This window comes from Nannospalax galili, unplaced genomic scaffold (genome assembly GCF_000622305.1).
Source record: "Nannospalax galili isolate Female #2095 unplaced genomic scaffold, S.galili_v1.0 scaffold667, whole genome shotgun sequence".
NCBI lineage: Eukaryota > Metazoa > Chordata > Mammalia > Rodentia > Spalacidae > Nannospalax > Nannospalax galili.
Genome location: NW_008358387.1, coordinates 1,856,726 through 1,873,094, shown reverse-complemented (window position 1 = coordinate 1,873,094; position 16,369 = coordinate 1,856,726).

Genomic DNA, 16,369 nt, shown 5'->3' with positions numbered 1-16,369 from the left:
TTTAATTATCAACTTGAATCTAGACTCACATGGGAAGAGAGACTCAATAAGGGATCATTTAGATCAATTAGCCTGTGGGCTGGTCTGTGGGGGATTATGTTGATTACTTTAACTGAGGTGGGAAAACCTGCCCACTATGGGTGAAGCCATTCCCTCACAGGGTGTGGGGGAGGATGGGAGGATAGGGCTGTTGATAGATGGTGGGGGATTCTGGACTGTGTAAGAGTGGGGAAAGTGAGCTGAATATAAGCAGGCCTGTATTTGTTGCTCTCTGTTCCTGATTATGGATGTGATGTGACGACTTCGTCATGCCCCGCCATTGTGACCTCCCTACTGCCATGCACTGTAACCCAGAACTGTGAGCTGAAATTGTCAGGTAGTTTGCCACAGCAGCAGGAAATGAAACCATGGCAGCCTTGCTTCAGCACTATTGCCCATCCTGCGTGCTCTTCTCTGACTTTGACACTCTCATCTCACCTTGAATCTGATAGTTCAGATCTGCATTGTCCCTGAGTATGTCATGTAGACTTGTGATTTTGTTGACTTGTTTAGTAGGATAGAAATGATGCCACAGGACACCCAAGTCTAGATCAGATAAAGAAAACATGGAGTTTCCCACCTTCTCTTTGGCGGGAAGTATTACCATGCTAGGGCTCCTATGGGGAGACCCTGCTCAACCGCTCCAGCTGAGCTCAGGGTCATCAGCTAGTCTAACCTTCTATCCATGTGAAAGACCATCATGACCTCAAGCTTAGCTGAGCCTTCAGATGATGGCATCTAGTTGTGCCTTTCCTAAGTTCTGGTAAAACAAAACTATGATGAAAATAAAATAGCTACTTAAAGCCATTGTTTGAATTAATTTGATATTTTAAAAATGTTCTAAGTATTTTCCATCTAGTATTAAAGACAGAAGAACAAGCCTTAAATTATTTTGCCTTTTTTTTTTTTTGAGACAGGGTCTTATGTAGACCCTTATGTAGGCTGACTGGCCTTGAGCTAACTTTGAATTAATGATCCTTCTGTCTTCACTTCCCAGGTGATAGATTTACAGGTATGAGCCATCATGCCTGGCTAGCAAGTCTTGTGGTCGTGTACACCTTTAATCCCAGTGCTCGAGACACAGAGGCAGGCAGATCTCTGTGAGTTCAAGGCCAGCCTGGTCTACATAGTGAGTTCCAGGCCAGCTGGAGCTACAGGGAGACCCTGTCTCAAAAACACCAAAACAAAACAAAAGCCCCCCCCTCAAAAAAAAGAAAGAAAAGAAAATCCTCCTTGCTGAGCTTTGTGGTAACAGAATGCTCAGTCTACCAGAGAAAGACCACTCAGCAACGGTGAGCAACGGTGGTATTTAACCATTATGCTCTGCCATTGTTCCTCTCGATGTCTCAATGCAGAATGACTGGTGAGGTCCATTTCCTGAAAGAGCTATGATGATGAAAGACCCCCAGAAGGAAACCCAGTGGATTGGCCCACTCCAGCCTTTTTAGCAAAATGCCGCAGGATGGATGTGGATAAAGACATACACTAGGTATTCTAAGAAAAGTTAAGTGGATATTTCCTTCCGTTTTCCAGTGATTACAGCTATCCAAATGGCAAAGTGGGTCATAAACATGATCTTGTGAGACAAGAGCCCCATTATCAGGGTCAAACCTGTTTTATCATCTGGTTCATCCAGATCCCTGGGATGAGAGCTTGGAAAGATACCTGTTAGTCACATTATTGATCTGTTAAGCACTGAATTATGTCCCTGCTCGCTCATCCCTAATAATACTATGAAGCCTTAGTTCCCCATCTGACTGTATTGGGAGGTGGGGTTTTAGGAGGAAATCAAGGTCGAATGAACATAGAAAGTGACCTAATCTTATAGGATTGGTGGCTTTATGACACGCACACCCACACACACCCCCCCCCCCCCCCATCCCCACATGCGCCCCCCCCACACTCATGGGGGGGACACACACACACACACACACACACACACAGAGAGAGAGAGAGAGAGAGAGAGAGAGAGAGAGAGAGAGAGAGATCTATTCCGCACTCACACGGGGAAGAAAGGGCTGTGCAGGAAGGCAGCCATGCATAAACCAGAAAGAGAATGCTCGGCAGCAGCTGAATCTCTCGACACCTTAACCTTGGACTTCTGTCTTCCAGAACTGAGAGAAATATGCTTCTGTTGTTTAAGACTCTCAGCCTATGGTATTATATTATGGATACTGGAACAGAGTAGTACAGTCTCCCCCATTTGTATGTGGATGTTTTAAGTCCATTACTTATACAGAGGGTCTTTGAAAATTATAGATGAAGTTGTGTCCATTAGTTTTTTGTGCCCAGTGATACTGCATTCAGCTGAGACTGACTCTAAATGACCTGACTCCTACTCATGTCCCAGATTCATCTCTAAGCTTGTCTTCCCTTCTCAGTCCTGCAAACACATTTTGTACTTTTTTATTTTCTACCCCAGGGCCTTTGCACTTCTGCTCTCATTCCTAAAATGCTTTTCTCAAGTTCGTGACTCAGATCGAATGGGTCCTCCTTATAAAGGTCTTCCCTGACCATATTTAGACACTGTCTATGAAAATCACTTCATATAATATTCTTTGGAACACTCAACAGATGCAAATGTATGTGTACTCTTCTATATGCTCCACTAGCTAGCAAGTGCTGGCAAAGCAAGACTCCTGTCTGTCTCTAGCTCCTGAATCCCAGGGTCTAGAGCATCAGTGGGGATTTGTCATCCCTGGAGAATGGACGAATGGCCAAAGATTGTGCCATTTCCTGTTCATCCACATCTGTTGGATGCCTGTTCATCCTTCACTGTCTGTCTAAGCCCCATCTCTTTACCGAACTCAGCTTTTGATTCCTTCTAGCATTTTGTAGCTGACAGATATTTTGCTTTTACTCTGACCTGTGTTGGATTCTGTGGGCATGATGTTGAACTCCCCATCCCACTTGAGGATGAAGACTGAACTGTACCCGTGCTGTGTGTGTACTGGGTCACCAGTAGATCTGTTTGGATCTCCACCACAGTGCGGGCAGGGTGGCATCTTCAGGGGTGCAATGAATACAGTCTTTAGCGAAGGAGATTTCATACCAACTGAATTCTCGGACAGACAAGTGATTGTTAAGGCAGGAGGCTGTTGAGTCAGGCTATTGTTGAGATCCTCTAAGTGTATGTTCTCAGCAGAACTAAAGGAATTATGAATGGACAAGCAGAGAGCTGCAAGAGTTGCAGAATTCCATGCTATTGAGACGGATTTTCTCATCTTCACTCAATTGCTCTTCTAACCCAGGCAAGCAATGTTCTGAGAGCCTTTTTTGCTACAATAATTTCACCAAAGAATAGTAAGCATTAAATTCCAGATAGTTTGAGCTGGAAGGAAGATCATCCACCTGATTCTGCTCACTAAGAAACAGGGCTTCCAGAGCGGCTGATTGTATCACCCGACAGGCAGGAGCAAGTGTGGGCCACTCCTGCCGGCCTCCTGACCCAGTCAGTGCTGTTTCCATCTGAACGTTAGTCCCTCTGTCCCAGCAGTCCTTACACTGCCACATAACATGTTTTCACCTGAAAATTGCAGTTCTCAACCCTTGTGTGCGCTGACTGTGCAAGGGGAACCTGTGTCTATGGATTGATTTCCAGACACCTGGAGACTCCCATTCTTCCCTCTCTCTAGCCTCCCACTTTGACCTGTGGCTGGTGTCAGGAATTGTACCACAGGGAAAAGCTATTCTTGTAATTGATCTTTGAGACCAAAGACTGTAACCCTGGATGCCTACAGGGACCTGCGGGGAATAAAATGGTGCACTGTTACCAGTGGGGCAGTGTGGCCTAAGAGGTCACAAGCCATGTTTACAGGGCCCAAAGGGGCAGATGCCGCTTCACCTTAGCCTGAAGCCAGCGATATGACTTTCATTTTTCTTTAAACTCTTCTGAATTTCAAACATAGGTAAAAATTTAAAGTACCTCTGACCCCAAATCAAAACCAAAACAAACCTTTGCTTCTTTACACATGTATGTGAAGTCACCTATAGATTCTTTCTAGTGATTTGGGACTGAGAGCGGAAGCCAAGAAGTAGAATACTTCCTCTAGGCAGCTGCATGCAAAGGAGGTTTATGGGGGCACTGCAGGACCGGAAGTAGGGTGAGGTGAGAGAGAAGGCTGGGGTGCAGCACTTAAGGAGGTGCTTATTCTCAGGCAGACTCCAAAGTAGCATGACCCAGAGAGTGAGGACCTGCTGAAATCTTGCTGCCCTGGTACCTCCCTGGGCTTTCTCTGCCTCTTACTGGGAGTGAACAGTGGAGGGCGGAGGACCAGGTATGAGTCAGGGCAATCAGAACTCTGAGGCAGGGGTGGAGGAGCACCCAGAAAATAACGGCAATGACCCCTGAGCATCAGTTTGGAGGCTGCATGATTCTTCTCTGACTTCCCAGCTGGGGAGGGAGCTGGGCACAGAGTGTCCTGTTCGGATAGCCCCACTGTTTGCTTTCCTGATCCTGCCGCACCCTCTGGAAGTTTTAACTCAGTCTTGCCCCAATGACCTCAGGGGAAAGTGCTAGAAAGACAAGAGCAGCCCTTGCTTTTATCGCTAAACTAAGCAAGGAAAACAGTTGAATGACCTTGTTCAACTTTGGGGCTTAAACTCTCCTGACTGTCCAGGAGCCCCAGAACTGTGGGGGATACAAGAGGTGGACAGGACAGGGGTGTCAGCTAACTCAGAGGCCTTAGGAGTGCAGAATGGGCCTTTTTTTTTTTTATACCTCCTATGAACCCTCTGGGGAGAGGGGCAAACTCACTGCCCCTGAGGTTCTGCCCTGGGTAATACAAGAGGCTAGGGGTAGACCTTGGGCACACAGCCTCCATGCCTCTGTGCAGAGCCTAGCGGGGATCTGGAGGAGCAAGCCACCAGGCAGCTTCTCCTGCTGTCTCTTTGGATTGTCAGCCAAACACATGCGGTTTCAGCCCAGCCTTGGGGACAGCTGGGTTTATTTTGGTGTTCAAACCAGGAGGGAGGGACATGGTTCTAACATTGAAAAAATAAATTGTTTTCAGGAGAGAGAGGGAAGGCTTCCAGCAGGAACACTTGAAGGCGTCTAACCCTGCCTGCTCCCTCCAATGTCAGAGAACGAACGCCTGATGGGAGCCAGCAGTTAACAGGCTGTGGGGTGGGGTGGGAGGATACATAGCAGCATGGTAGGAGGGGGACCCAGGAGCCCCGAGACATGGCTTCAGTATGGCGTCTCTGAGACTTCCTCGTTTAACTGGAGACCTTGTTGCAAACTGCTTCTGTTTCAAATGCCTGCAGCAAGTGTCTGGGCCAAAAAGTCCTATGGGGCGCCTGCCAGGGGTGAGGTTTAGGGGAGTCTGGGTGAAGGAGGAGACATGACAGCTGTGTGCAAATGTTGGATGCTGGGGATGCTGTCATGGCAAAGAGGAAGCAGGAGAGTTTTCTGGACTGCAGAATGTCTAATTAGGAGTGAGCAAAAGAAAATACATTTTCACACACACACACACACACACACACACACACACACACACACACCCTACCTCCTGGGGCTTTCTCCCATGGTGCTTCAGATCTCAGTCCCCTCCTCAGTGCCAACTTCCACCAACTCTCCCTCCTCCCCCATCTAAAGGTGATCCTCCTAGTCAATCTGTTTCTTCTTTGCAAATGACTTATCAAAGTCTATAAATATCAGGCATACTGCTTGCTTACTTGCTTATTTTCTGTCCAGCAGCCTGAGTGCTGGATGATCTTTTGGGGACAGAGATCCTGGTGTCCTGATCTTCACCGCTTCCCCCATGCCCAGCACAGTGCCAAACACCAGGAAGGAGCTTAGTAAATGTTGATCATATACAGGAGGCATGACTGAATGAGGGCTCTAGAAGGAAGTGAATGTCTCACCACCTTCGGAAGGATTTAAGCAGAAGTTGGCTACACAGTAGTCAGAAAGCCCACCCATTTCCTGCATTGGTAAATCTACCTTAGCTTTGGTGGCAAACCAACTTAAACTGTATAATGGCTCAATCATAAATGGGAGTTACTTTTCTTCATGTAAAGCCTGGGCTGTCTTCTAGGAGGTAGCTCAGGCACCCATGTCTCTTTTTTGTTGTTGTTGTTGTTTATTTTTTTGAGACAGGGCCTCCCTGTTGCCCCAACTGGCCTGGAACTCACTATGTAGACCAGGTTGGCCTTGAACTCACAGAGATCCACCTGCCTCTGCCTCCCGAGTGCTGGGACTAAAGGTCTGCAGCACCACGCCAGCCCGGCCTTCATGTCTCTTTTTATCTGTGTTTTTCAGGTTGCCACACTCAATGTATGGAGTAATTTAGAGGGGGTTGGGGAAGAGGAGGCCAGGCCAAGTCTGGAGGAGTACTTATCCTCCTCACACACACTCTATTGGCTAGAACTCCAACCTATCTAATCACAAGGCTTGGGGCGTGACCCAGGAGGAAGAGGGGCCAGTTTGGTTCATAACCCACCAGGCTCACTGTGCTGCCCAGAGCAGGAGGTAGGGCCAGGTAGCTTCTGGGAGCCTTTCCAATTCCCATCATTTGTGTTTGAAGGTCTTCTATTTCTGTTTTGCAGTAACTCAGCACTTAAAGAGAAGCAAGGCCCTCATCATCTCTTCTTCTCCAGCACTGTAATTCTTTTCCTTTGACTCGGGAATTCCCTGATGTGTTTCTGATGTGTCATTATGGACAGTGAGAACATTTACTTAGGTAACCACAAAAATGCCCAAGGTAGACCAACCTGTCTAGGAATCCTGGTTCCATCACTTCCTAGGTATGTGGACTTGAATAAGTTACCTAACCTTTTTAACCTTTTTGGCCCTTTGCTTTCTCCTTGGAAATGCAGATAATCACATCACTAATAACACTCACTTTGTAACACTGTGAGGCTTAAATGATCAGAGAGGTGCAGCGGTCGCAGTACATTTATTTGAGGTCACTCTTCTAAGTGCTTTATTTTTCATCCTCTTTAAAAAGTTTTGTAACAACTCAGTGAAGTAGAACTATTATTAGCTTAAATTTTATGGAGGAGAATGTAGAATCACAGAGCGATAAAGCAACTTGCCTGAAGTCATGTAGCTAATAGGTTGGGAACTAGGACTTGAATGGAATCATCCAAGTCCCAAGCCTACAAGGTATGTAAGAGACAGAATGAGTTGGAAAAGATGACTATGTTATTGTCTTCTCTAGAGGCTGAGCCAGTCCTAGGCTTACTTCTAATGTTAGTAATGATTTGTAAAACATTTCATAGTCCATAAACTGCCTTTATAGCTCCTAGCTTAAGAGCTGCTCACAGTAACCATAAGGTAGCTCATTCTTCCTGTCCCTACATAAGGGACAAAAATGAGCCCCATGATGCACAAGTCACTGGTCAAGGTCATGTAGCCAGTAACTGGCAGAGTTGGCTTTCAAACTGGCTTGTGATAAGGGCAATGCTCTGGCCAGATTCAAGTTTATATTTGTTAAGTGCTTAGAATGGAGCTTGGCACACAATAAGCATGATTTAAGTATTTACTAAAAAACTAAATTCAGTAAATATCATGCCCCACTGCCCACTTCAACAAACAGTTCTCCAGCCTCCTCAAACATCTGTGAAGTGAGGGTTGTTGCCACCCAGCCCTGGAATTCTTCTTGTCCCCCTTCTGCCCCTTGTCCCCGGTGTCCCCCCGTTACCTCTGGGCTGGGCTGGTTTGCTCACCCTCCCCTTACCCTTCCTGGCTCTTTCCTGGACTCCTCCCATAAGCAAACAAATTTGGCTACTGTTGTTCCCGTTTTTAAGGCCACTGTGGGCTGTAGATGGAATCTTCTAGAAGAATGGTATTAACTAACAGTGAACTGATGGGTCATGGTACCCTCTCAGCATACTCACCTTCTAACAGAGGTTTCATATAGTCCGAAGGACTGATTAGTGGGAAGGAAGGCTGACTTTGCCCAGGGTTTTCAGATTCTATTCCAGCTGGGAGAGGATGGTCGGCCCTTCTCTTTTATTCCACTCCCTCTCATAAAAGCTCTTTAAGTTGTTTTAGAAGATTCCTAACATTCCTTGTCAAATTGGGCCCAAAATTATTTCTGATTTGTGCTTTTAATGGAACGGTTCCAGAAACTCCCAAACAATGAGGGAATCAAATTAGGAAACATGTACACACTTTGGTTGGGTTCACTGAGCCTCTACTATGTGCCATATTACATTTCAGGCAGTGGGGATGCAAGCATGAACAGGTCAGCGTGGCCTCCTGTATTTGTCCATATGGGCTGCTGCAATGGTAAGACCATAAGCAGGGAAGCATATGAACCCTTAACTTTTCACTCCCATAGTCCAAAGAGTGAGATGACCAAGATCGAGGTGCTGGCATAGTTGATATTGGACAATGACCCATTGCTCATAAATGGTACTTTTTGCTGTGTCTTTATGTGGCAGAAGGACCATGAGCGCCTCTGTTTTATTAAATTATTTCATTTTTAATATATTTTGTTTATTATTTTTATTTTATGTGTATGAGTATATTGTCTGCATGTATGTAAGTATGCTCGTGTCATGCAATGCCTGAGGAGGTCAGAAGAGGGTGTTGGATCCCCTGGAACTGGAGTTACAGATGGTTGTTAGCTGCCATGTGGGTGCTGGGAATCAAACCCAGGTCCTCTGGAAGACCAGCCAAGTGCTTTTAACCTCTGAGCCATCTCTTTAGTCCCAATATTTTTTTTCTTTTGAGACAGGTCTCATTATGTATCCTGGGCTGACCTTCAACTCATGATCATCTTGCCTTAGTCTCCCAAGTTGCTAGGATTACAGGTGCATACCGCTACATCTGGCTAAATTCCTTGAGGGCACTTTTGTAGAATGCTGTCCTCTGAGCCTAATAGCCATCACCATCTTGATCACAGAAGCTGTGACTACCTTTAAGAATCCCTCAAGACTGGGCCTGTTGATATTCCCTCATAGGAGGGGTAGGGAGGGCCTTCATCAGACCCTCATGTGCCATCTCAGCTACTCCTTTCTGCACCTCCCTTACTAGCCATATGCCATTCTGCCCTAATTGCACGTGGCATCCTGGTCTCAGGACGTGCTAAAATACATAGAGAATGGAAGGTTCATGGAAAGGGAGGACTTCGTCCATGTAGCTATAGACAATCCATCATTTCTGGTGGGGTGAGACTTTTCACCCCGCTGCATTGGAGTCATCCATGCTCTGGTAAGTAGCCCCTCATTCAGGCTCTACAAGTAAGCCTATTAAACTCATTGGTTCACCAAGTTGGACTTTGGTGGAATTGTACTTTGGTTTGTCATTGGTGTTCTATCTGGGGTGAGTAGGTGCTTGTTCAAGTCTCCTCAAGAAAATGTCATACAGAGGCGCTAATATCTTTCGTGAGAAGACTAAACACGATACAATATTTTCCCAAAAGGCCCTGTCTTGTAACTGCCATCACTTTGAGGGTTAGGTTACAGCATACAAAGTTTGAGAGGCAAGGCACACAAATTTCATACCATATTATCACAATCTGCCACCCCCATACCCTTCTCATATGCAAATTATATTCATTCCACCCCAATAGTCCTGGAGTCTTAACCGGTTCCATCATCAGTTTTAAAGTCTCATCTAAATACCATCTAAGTCAGATACGAAGGTATGATTCATCCTGAGGAAAATTGCTCTCCAGCTGTGAGCTTATGAAATCAAGCGCTATGTGCTTCCAAAACCTAATGGTGGGACAAGCGTAGGATATTCTCACTGCAAATCAGAGAAATGGAAAAAAAGAAAGTGGTAACAGGTCCCACGTAATCCCTAAACCTTAATGCTTTTGAGTCCAACTTCTGCCATGTGTCCAAGGGGAGGTCTTGTCCTAGTTTTCCCAGCAAGGTTGGGCCCCCAGGACATTTTGTCAGGTCTTTCCCTGTATCCCTAAACCAGGCTGAAGTCTCAAGCTGGCACTGGGTGCCACTGGGCATTACCCTAGTGGGGATTCACTGCAGTGGTTTTGTCCCTATGGTGGAGTTTTACTGGATTCATGGAGTTCTCGGCACATACCTTGGCACGTAGATGGAGGCAGCCACATACCCATAGCTCAAAAAGCAGGAAAAATGGAATCACATGGAAACCGAATGTGCTGCCTGTACCCTCATTACGGTAAAGGGCAACGACTGTTGCTACTCACACAACTCTTAGGTCTGCTGCAGACAAATCTAGGGCAGCCCAAGCCCAAGAGCCCAGAGCAAAGCAGTGACTCTGGCCCTTTTGGCCTGGGCTGGCAGGCTTCTGATCTCCTAAGTGTCTTTGGGGTCCCTGGCCCCCTTGTGTTGAGGAACTGTACCCACCGTCCATTGAGAAGTCTTCCATTTTAACCTCCTCACAAGGTCATGTGCATACCCTTGTTATCTTCTAAATGGACTTTCTTACCTTTTCCAGTGCAAGAGGCTGAAAAATCCACATTTATTAAAGTCTGCTTCCCTTCTGACAAAAAATTCTGTCTTTAAGTTGATTCTCTCTTCTTGCATTTTACTGATGTTCCTTGAGAACCTAAGTTGCACATTTTACTTAGAAATGACTCCAGATAAAGATCTGATTTAATCACTTAGTTTTACCCACTGTGACACACTGGCATATTAACACATTTCAGACATGTTCTTTGCTGGTTTATAACAAGGATTGTCTTTCCTAGTTTGTCCAATAACAAATTCCTCCTTTCTGCTTGAGACCTTATCAAAATGACCAATTGCAGTGTAACAATTTCCTCCAAATTGAAATAAGAGAAGCTTGTTAAGACTCAGAAGTTCTCAAGGGAGGTTTCTTAAAACTCAGGAAGTGAACAATTTACAAGTCCCGGTAGTCCCTGAAACTTATTAGATTCATCATTCACAATGCCTTTGAACTCACACATATTCCAGTAGACTTAGTGTTCACCAAGTTGATGGCTTGTTACTTTGGCTTGTTGTCAGTTCCTGGGGTGAGCAGACATCTCCTCAGGAACAGTGTTGTCCCCACCTGTGCCACACACATTTCTGTCAACATTCTGTTCACAGACACTTCGGGATTCTCTAAGCATAGAGACTGTCCCTACAGATCCTCCTTTTCCTTTCTGGGCCTCTTGAAGTGATGTAGGCTTTGTGTAGCGCGCACCTCAAGACTCTTCCACCACAGGTTGCTCCTACTTTTAGATGTTAGTTCAGCAGCAGCTCCGTTTCTCAGCACTTAATTCCAGTCTGCCTCTTCAGGCTGCTATAACAGAAATATCATGAGCTGGTGGCTCATAAACAATTTATTCTCACAGTTCTGGATGCTACGAAGTCCGCCATAAGATGTCTGTAGATTTAGCGTCTGCTAAGAGCCCATTCCTCCCACAGAGTACCTTCTCACAGTGTCCTCATGGGGTAGAAGGGTAAAATGCATTCTCTTAAGCCCAGTTTATAGAGCACAAGTCCTGCTCATGATGGTCCTGCCTACATGACAAAGTTATTCTTCAAATGACCCTACCTTTCTACCTCCTCCATCACTTTGAGGGTTAAGTTTCAGCATGTGACTGGGGTGGAAGGTAGCATATGCTCCAAGTGAGACAGCTTGTAAAATGTGATTCTACTTTTCAAACCAAGAGAGGGAACCACTACAAATGACAGCTTGTCTGTTTGCTTTTAAGATCTATGTTAACATGACATACAGCAATCAAAACAATAGAAAACTTACTGTGCTGCAAATTCAAAAAACAAGCACAGAAATCATAAAAATGGTATGTAATGTTGAAGACTTCTAGTCATAGTCTGTGATGGTTAACTTTCATTGTCAACCTCTTGGATTTAAAATCGCTATGAAAACATATCTCTTGGTGTGCCTGTAGGTATGCCTGTGAGAGTATTTCCAGAGAGGTTTATACAAGGGGAAAGACCTATCTTGAATATTGGTGGAACTATTCCATGGGCTCCAACTCTCTCACCATGGTGGACTTAAACTGAGAACCAAAACAAACCCTCCTTCTTTAAATTGTTGTTGTTGGTTTTTTTTTTGTCTCTTTGAGACAGGGTCTCCCTGTATCTCCGGCTATCCTGGAACTTACTATGTAGACCAGACTGGCCTTGAACTCACAGAGATTCTCCTGCCTCTGCCTCACAAGTGCTGTGATTAAAGGCATGTGCCATCACGCCCGGTGTGGCGCACACCTTTAATCCCAGTACTAGCTTTTATCTAGTATTTTGACACAGCAGCAAGAAAAGTATAATAACAGCCCTTGATCCTTCCCGTCTCTTCTACACTACCAGATACCCTAACTTACAGCTGGGCATCTGGTCACAGAGAATGAGAACTGCATATCCTATCCTTGAATGCAGCTGGGAGTGGCCATGTGACTGAATCCTGACCAACACCATACGAGAAAAAAAATGAGTGACTTCTTGTCATGATCTTCAAGGCCGCTTTCCCTTGAACAACATGGTGTTGAGCCACTGAGAGCCATGAAGGTAAGGGTAGTACTCTGGGGACAGTAGAATGAGACAGAAGGAAAGATGGAGACAGCTTTTTTTTTTTTTCTCATATAAACTCCTAATATTTGGTGTCTCATTTTGCTAACCAGTGAGAAAGCAGAGTTAAGGCTTCCAACTATGATTACTGATTTGTTTACCCCCTTTACCTTTATCACTTTTCCTTTCATGTGTACTCAAGCTTTTCATTGGGGTTTTACCTATTTATAAATACTCTATCTTCTTTAAAAATTTTTAATGAATTTTTGTGATTTTCATGCAATATATTTTGATCATATTTAGATCCTCTCCTCCATCTGCTCCTTCCCTTACTGCCCCTCACCTAACTTAATATACTCTGTTACCCACAGACACACAGACACACAGACACACACACAGACACAGACACAGACACAGACACAGACACAGAGTCTAATTTGTGATGCCCTTTTGCCCTTTAGTGTGGTTCCATCCACTGGCACCTGATTATCCTACCAAGAGTTATATCCTTGAAAGAAATGGACTCTCCTCCTCCCAGCAGGAACAAGTTGTGGTATGTCCTCAGGGAGGGCTGGGGTTTTTTACCCACTTCCCTATGTCTGTGCTGGGATTTTATTTGGTTTGAGCTTGCATGGGACTTGTGCATTCTGCCACCATTGCTGTGAGTTCATATGAGTAACTGATCAGCTGTATGGAAAGCTCTATTTTCTGTGGTCATCCACCACCTCAGTTTCTTACACTCTTTCTACCCCCTCTTCTGCAGTGATCTCTAGGCCTTGGAAGGCAGAAGTTTGATATAGGTTTCCTATTCAGGATAAGCACCATGCAGCCTCTTGTTATTTACATGTTGGTCAGTTGTGGGTTTCTGCGTTAATCACCATTTGCTGTATAATGAAACATCTCTGGTGAGACTTCAGTGATGCATTAATCTATGGGTATAACTATAAGTCATTAGGAATCAGTTTAATACTATAACTATTTAGCAGAATAGAATAGAATAGAATATTAGGTTCTTCCCTATGTCCTGTCGGGCCTCATGTTCATAAGCCCGACATCAATGTCAGGTATGGGCTCTGTCCTATGAAGCAGATCTTAAATCCAATTAGGATGTGGTTGCTTACTCCATAATATTCATGCCACTATTGCACTGATAGGAATATCTTACCAGGGCAGTTGTTACTGTAGTTCACAGGATTCACATTTGGGTAAGGTTGATGATTATTTTTTCTTCTGGTAGCATGTGTAGCACCTTCCAGCACTACGAATGTTGTCAGTAGGGATGAGGCTCTGAAGTCAGCACCCACTTCATCTATCCTTTTCTGTTCCACAGCTCATGTATATAATGTCTCATCAATAAGTTCTCATCAAGTTTTTTATAAGATAATAGACTAAGTGCTTCACATAAATGAAAGAAAGAGAATAGATATAAAAGCAAGACAAAGCTAAAGTCTGTCTACAGTGTGTTTTAAGCATATTGTATTATAATATATTTTAAGCATAAGGCAGGTAGAAAATAAATGTTCCACAGACATCCAAACAGTGTATGGATGTACCACATAGAAAGTAAATCATAAGACTAGTGTGTATATATTGAGTTGAAATTTAAACATATTTGGAGGTTAAATAGCAATATCACTGCTATCTTATGAATGTAAAGATAAATGTATCTTTTTAATGAAAAAATGATACATTTCAAATCGACAGAGAGCCAACTCATCAAGAAGGCATCCAAATGGATCAAGAACCTCAACGTAAGAGCCAATACCTCGAAGCAGATAGAGGAGAAAATGGGAACTTATATGCACAAAAAAGGACTTTCTGAACAAGGTTCCTATTGCAAAAGCATCAAGTCCAGCGATTGACAAATGGGAACTCATGAAACTCAAAATGTTCTGTACAGCAAAGGATACCATAATTTGAGTGAAGAGGCACCTACAGAATGGGAAAAAATCTTTACCACTTATACCTCAGACAGAGGGTTAATATCTAGAATATACAAAGAACTCAAAAAACTAAACATCAAAACAAAAACAAACAACCCAATAAAAATTGGGTTAAGAAGATGAACAAGGAGTTCTCTAAAGATGAAATGCAAATGCCTGAGAAATACGTTTTAAAAATGTTCAACATCTCTAGTTATCAGGGCAATGCAAATTAAAACCAGTTTGAGATTTCATCTTATCCCAGTCAGAATGACTAAAATCAGAAAAAAAAAGGTGGTAAGGATGTGGAGAAAGGGAACTCTTATTCACTGCTCGTAGAAGTACAAACCGGTGCAGCCATTATAGAAACCAATGTGGAGAGTCCCCAAATCTAAAAACTGATTGACTGTGTGATGTAGCTATACACACTTTCTGCCCTGTCCTTCCCTCTGTGCTGTCCTACTTCCCTTTCTCCACACCCCTTCCTTCCTTTCTCTTTTTCTTTTTTTTTCCCCTTCAAGGCAGTGTCTTGCTCTGCCTCTGGCTGGCCTGTATTCACTGTGTACCCCAAGCTGGCCTCGAGCTCACAGCAATCATTCTACCTCAGCTTCCATGGTACTGAAATTATAGGTATGCACCACCATGCCTGGATCTCCCTAGTATAGTCTTAGTCCATATTTCATAACCTAATTGACCTTATATGTTTGAGTTTATTACCTGGCTCTTCTATTCCATGGGTCTGTGTGTGTCCTTTTGTGATGCTATCTTGTGGCTTTATTACTATAAATCATAAGACTATGGAATATAGAAATACTTTCTGAAGTCAGAAAGTATTTGCCTCTAATTTTGTTCTCCTTTGTCAAGATTGTTTTATCTAACAGGACTGGGAGGAATCAAGCTGCTGTGAGCCTGGAAACCCCCTTCCTGAGGGCTAGCTCATATAGTATTGGAAAGTGTTCTGCAAGCTGCTAAGAGAAAAAGAAATCAATAGTCCTACCCTGCTGTAAAGCCTGTGAACTTCAACAATGACTGGCCTGGCAAGGTAGCCCTAATGATGCCATAGTGGCACTTGTATCTTGGTGATAACCAACAGCTGTCTAATTGGACTTAAGACCACTCAATAGGAGGAAACATGTCTAGTACTATAAACCCAGACAAGTACTCATGGCTGGAGACGGTATAGACCTTAGAGGAGAATCTATTAATGCCGTTTTCCTATATCATATAGCTTCTAACTGTATTCTAAAAATGTATTTATATGGGTAGATAAGTGTAGCTCTTACCTCTCATCAAAGAAGCTTCTTTTTGAAGCAGATGGAGGCTGCTACAGAGATCCACAATTGGTCAGACTGCAAAGAAAAAGTTACTATGGGGTGCTCAGCCCCCAATTGGTACATCTAAAACACAACCTCTATACCTAAGGCTCAGGGAACATTGTGGAAGAGGAGGTGGAATGATTGTAAAGTCAGAAGACCAGGACACTTGATGTAAGATAGTGTCTTATGGACGTGACAGGTATGCTGCACTCATGAAATCTCAACCATATGGTTGTCAGAACAAGACTTTTCCAATGACCACACCAGTTGCCATGCCAAACTGGATGGGGGAAATTGCACGAGACTCAGCCTTTCAATGAAAAACTACAAGTAATCAAGACTGCTGAGAGAGGGAGAATCAGTTTTCTCCAGGGATGAGCCCCTTGATAGGTTGTCCAATCCCAAGTGGCCAGCTCTAAACACATGTACCTAGGAACAACAGTAAATGGATGCAGTAGTCAGTAGCATATATAGGATATATATATATATATATATATATGTGTGTGTGTGTGTTTAGCACATATGTGTATATATGTCCAACAAAAATAATTATAAACAAAGACATCTTGAATTTGACAGGGAGTTGGGGGGCATAGGAGGAACTGAAGAGTGAAAGGAAGGGGTGGAAATGATGTCAAAATAGTTATAAAATTCTCAAAAAGTAAATAGTAAAACAAA